The following is a 5,342-nucleotide window of genomic DNA, read 5'->3' as shown; positions in this document are numbered from 1 at the left end:
ACATCATGCGCTTTCCTGCCCTAGGATCGCATTCTTTTTTATCTATTCATGATCGGAAAGACGATTCAAAGCAATTCTAATATCGATTTATATGTTCGATTCATTAAGTCGTTTCATCCGTGAACACTATTCTCATTCTAGTAGGCATTGTATCATTTGCTTGTGCTTCTCTATCTAGTTGGTTACAAAGCTTGTCCATGATCCGGTTTCTGTTAATAGACAAATATTATAATCAGCCATCTAACAAGCCTCCCCCTCCCCCCCCCCCCTCCCCTTCACCCCAAAAATACCTCTACTTGAAAAAAAATAGAGGAAATGACGGCGGGCTTCTTGTGTAAAAGTTTGGAGGCTGGGGAGACATAGGGTGGGGAAGAGGGAGAGCAGAGAGGGGGATAAGTGGGTGAGGAAAGGGCGGTATGCGAGCAGTGCTTTGTTTCAGTATAGGCATTTATTCTTCTTATTAGAGCCTAGAGGTTTATCCTTTTCGATGTTCCCTTTGTTTTCCCTGTGTTTTTATTTTTATTTATTCCAATTGTTTTCGGCAGTCGACAAAAATAGCAAAATACTCACGTTCTTGTGAATGCTTTAAATATACCATTTTGTACCATTTTCCATTTAAATTTTAGCTCAATGCCTTGGTCCAAGGGCGATAGGAAACCTCCCTTGGCACGCCCCTAGGAAGGGCTGAAAAGGTTTCAACAATAATAAATTGAGCCTAACGGTTTATTTGGATTAATACCATTAAAAAACAATAATAATTATAATAATATAAAATAAAATAATAATATCATATAAAATAAATGTAATATACTCACGTGATTGTAGCATCTAGGTTTCATTTTTTTTTACTTCCCAACAGAGGAACGACGACGGCGGCGGTGAAGCGGATTGTAGCGACGACGACGATAATAAGGAAATGGATCTGGTCTTTCTAATATAATGCAAAGCAATATTTCATACCTCTCTTTTAACTGTCCGCCCTGAACATCTGCAACCTCACTATCTTCATCATCGTTGTCATCATCTTTTCCGGCAAGCCTTGCATTCTCTGGCTCTTCCTCCTTCGTCTTCAGCAGCCTCTGTCTCTAGCTCTGGGTCATTTTCAGCTTGATCTTCAATCAGCTCTGCTTAGCAGAGTTCATTGAAGATCAAGTTGGAAATTAGCAGTGTAATAAGGGAGAAGTATGTAAACTTATAGGACTCGTGTATTAAAGCGGACTCTATAAAAACAAAAGTGATATATGATTATCTTATTGAGAGAATACTGAAGCCACCGACAGCTCAAAAGAATTCAGGAAAAGGGAAAAAATAGTAGTAGTGAAATAAAATGGGGAAATGTTTATACTTTATATTAGTTTATACTTATAATTTATTAAAGCACAATAGATAGTTATATTAGACACTTTCAATACAAAATTCTAAACAATGTTTTGTTTTTAAATAAGCAGTTACATAAGTTTGGCATTATTCCTGACTCTAGATGTTCTTTTTGCTTATCATTCCCTGAAACAATAGACCATTTCTTTGTCGAATGTATAGAATCCAAGAACTTATACTTTGAAGCAAGGCAATGGCTTGAACAGTATAATATTTCACTGATCTAATCAGGATCTAATCTTGAAAATATTTTACTCGGTATTAAGGATGAAGGCCCAGAAAATTTCATAATCCTCCTTTATAAATTGTGCCTTTTTAAACATAAAAATGACTCCTTAAATCCCCTCCTTAATGGTCTTCCAAAACTTTCTAAAACAATACGAAAAAAATTAAATTCCTAGTTGCAAAAAAGAAACGTAAGATGTCGGCGCACTACCAAAAATGGGAAATGTTATAGAAGCTTAAAAAGTCAAGTTGTTAATAAAATTATTAGGAAAGGTATGGAATGGGAAGGGTGAGGGCTCGTGTTCTTGTTTAACGTAGGAAGAAACCACCGGACAGCCTCTATCTGCAGGCCAATACCTGCCTTCTTCAGGTTTTAAATGAGTTACAATGGCATGTTATAGCTAGTATATGTACAAAGTTAATTGATGATTAACTAACAAAAGGTAAAAATAGTAATTGAGTAAAGAGTGACTTATGGAAGATGGTAAATAGGGTGGTGTGGATTACTAAGTAGCTAAACGGTTTCTTCACCCCGGTTGAGGCCACCGGGTTCAAGAGTTCCGATGGAGTCGCGGTTATTTCTTATTTTTTCAATAGGTATGAGCTCTATGTCAGAATCGCTTCTGACATAGGGCACAAAACGGATCTGTTCCGCACCCCGTTATTTTATGGCTGGGAACGATGTTAGACACCTCGGTTGCCGGGAAGAAAATCGTCACGAATGGTGATGCTAGCAAATTGTGCTTGAAATATTTTGGGGGCGCTGGAGTGGAATGCTTGGGGAAAGTTCGTCCCGACTGGTTATACGAGCAATTATTCATGTGCTAAAATGCCCAACCACTGCTCTCTGGGATAAAAATCCTAACCAATGTTGTCTGGGGAAAAAGGGAATGGTCCCTCCTGGGAAAGAGAAACAGATAGTTTTTCCCAGCAACTTTTAAAATCTATAATTTCGGCACCAAAGAGGGCTCATTGTGTGCCCTTGATGAGACTTTTTTAGGGCAGACTTATTAACCCATTGGAGCTATTATGACCAAATTTTCAAAGAATCATTATCTGTCAACGAGGAACAAAATGATATATTGTGTTGCCATAGCAACACAATATGACGTCATTATGACGTCATTTTAGGACATATGGTTATAAATAGCCTACCTTTCAAACCTTTGCATAGAACATCCAAAATCCGAATAAGTTATCATAATCAGTCCGTATTCAAAAAGCAACCGTTATTCTTCAAACAAAAATTGTCTTTGTGACGTCAGGATGACGTCACTTAAGGGAGCAGAAACGAGCAATATTACTGTTTTTGTTAGAAATTTATTTCTGTATGTCTTTTTTCGATAATCTTGCAGTAGACATATATTATTAGTGACACTCTTTCTACGACAACAATATACGTCACCAGTGACGTCATTGATTGGCATGGTACCTTTAATATAGCATAAGTTTGCAAATGGACTTCATTGAAGTAATAATTTAAAGTAATAATTTAAATATTTTTCCCAAAAATGTTTTTTCTACTTTTTATTTAAAATAGGGGAATATAAAAAGTATTTTGCCAAATTTCGATGTTAGTTTTAAAAAAAACAGCTAATTCTAGCTAATTATGTGACATCTGCATCCGCCATCTTGGATCCGCCATCTTGGATTTCATTAAAGTTATTTATTTTAATCAATAAAAACTGGGTGGCAAAATCTGAAGCTTTTTGACAATATTTAATCTTCGTTTCAAGTTGTATTAATGATTTTAGGTGGATATGAATTTTTTTTTGGCTATTTCTACAAGCACTATTTCGAGAAGGTGAAAATTGACAAAAAAAAAACACCACCCCTCCCCCCTAAAATTTTTATTGTGTTTTCTCATAACTTGGTATAAACGTTTATATGAAATGTATTTACGTTGAGCACGTCGTATTAATAGTTGATCTTAACGACTTAAAGCGTTTTGCCTAATTTTCATTAAACCTTTGTCTCAAAACTTGGTTACTATGGTTACCATGGTAAACGTATCAAAATTTTGTTTACACCAAACTGATCCCAGATAAATTTTAAGAAAAGTCATTAAATTTCAATGCTCTAGCCCTACCCGTTTCTGAATAGGGTTAAGAAGTCTAATTAAAAACGAAAATTTGACATAGTAGTCGAATACCAGTTTTTGATGCATTGTATTTATTCTTTGTTCTCAAACACGAATATTTGGGCTTTTTGTATTAATTTAAAAAAACACGAATATTATCTTCAAACTTTCTGTAGCGCCGCGTGCGACCATATGTAAGGTGTGTTCCTTACTTAATAACAGCAATATAGGTCTTGTTTAGCCTATATTGTTTTATACTAAAACAATTATTCACAGATTAAATCAGAAGCTTTCTTGATTTGCTTTTTTCTTGATTTCCTGCGTTTACCTGCCAAAGAACATGTTTTATAAGTATATAAAGATGCTGCCTTACCTTACGTTTAACGTTCGCAGGAATTTGCAGGCGTCTTCAGCAAACGCAGTTCAGCAAAGACTCTGATAAAAGTCGAAAGTTGCGCCGTGTTTAAAATCATAAGCGCCATCCTCACGAACCCCTGTGTCAAACTGCCTTCAGGAATAACGAGTGAGTACGCAATTGCTTTGTCTCTTATTATCTTTGTTCTACAAAGGGGTTTTTTTGTCTCTACTCTTTTCCTTCTTTGTGTCGAGGTGCGGATATTGTTCATTTGCCCAATCAAGTTGCAGCTTGTAAGAATTGCGTACTGACCCGGAATAACCCTATGATACATCGAGCGTAAAATGACATTTCAACAGTTCAATATCACAAGAAGCAAAAAAAAAAAAAGATTCGCGAAAGCGGAAAAAAATCTAAAGTTTTGAGCATAAAACTCTTCACGTACAAAATTTAAAAAAAAAATTGTTGAACTGCAGTTATGTGAACTCGTTTCCGTTCACATTTTAATACATGTCGGAATTTTCCGTTAAGCCCGTCATTAACATTAAGCCTTACCTGTTTTATAACATTAAACCTTGATTTGTTATTACATTATGCGTTACTATTAAATAAAGGGGCAATTTTTATTTCATTAATCGTTAGTATAACATTAAGAGGAAGAAGTTTTTACATACATTAAAAGGCGATAAAAGAACGATAAACAACATAACTAGATTCCTAAACACTTGGCAAGCTAACCAGAGCTTCCAGGGCACGTTCGACAGTAAAAGCTTCCAGTAATTACTAATTACTTATATTATAACTTATTTATTCATTAGTTCTTTAAATCACTGATATGAGTCACTTAGAGAATCTAATTTTTTGTTATGTGATAAAACTTCAACCATTGCTATTGATCATTTGTGTATTTCTCTGCCTAAATAAGTTATTGGGCATCATATTTTTATACAGACTAAAATTTAAGAACATCATAAAGAACATTTTCAGCCTGAAAATGCTCCAAAAATAAGAACGGCTTATAACCTCAACTTAAAATTAGACGTTCTTAATATATAGGAGACTGTTTATTTTCGTAATTCTTGTTTCGCTTCAGTTGTTTGTTGAAATTTTTAATTGCAGTATCTCTTTATTTTGCTTTGCCAAGATAAACATAAATATAACCACGAAGGATATTAGATAATGGGTTTTATTTCGTGCTTTCATTCTTGTTTCGCTTCATACGTTTGTTGGAATTTTTAATTATCTATTTATTTTGCTTTGCCAAGATAAACATAGATATAATCACAAAGGACATTATATAATGGG

At 34.8% G+C, this 5,342-nt stretch overlaps 2 long non-coding RNA genes across 2 annotated transcripts; both read right to left on the bottom strand.

The window, feature by feature from the left end:
* LOC125560686 lies at positions 1-954 on the bottom strand. Its single transcript, XR_007306776.1, has 2 exons — positions 816-954; positions 1-209 (listed from the first exon to the last, which is right to left on the bottom strand). It is a non-coding gene; the product is annotated as an uncharacterized LOC125560686 (long non-coding RNA).
* A 17-nt stretch (positions 955-971) lies between these two features.
* Positions 972-5,039, bottom strand: LOC116619785. Its single transcript, XR_004296865.2, has 2 exons — positions 4,056-5,039; positions 972-1,124 (listed from the first exon to the last, which is right to left on the bottom strand). It is a non-coding gene; the product is annotated as an uncharacterized LOC116619785 (long non-coding RNA).
* Positions 5,040-5,342: the final 303 nt, after the last annotated feature.

The sequence above is a fragment of the Nematostella vectensis genome, chromosome 15 (genome assembly GCF_932526225.1).
Source record: "Nematostella vectensis chromosome 15, jaNemVect1.1, whole genome shotgun sequence".
NCBI lineage: Eukaryota > Metazoa > Cnidaria > Anthozoa > Actiniaria > Edwardsiidae > Nematostella > Nematostella vectensis.
This window is presented reverse-complemented; position numbering and strand designations above follow the sequence as displayed.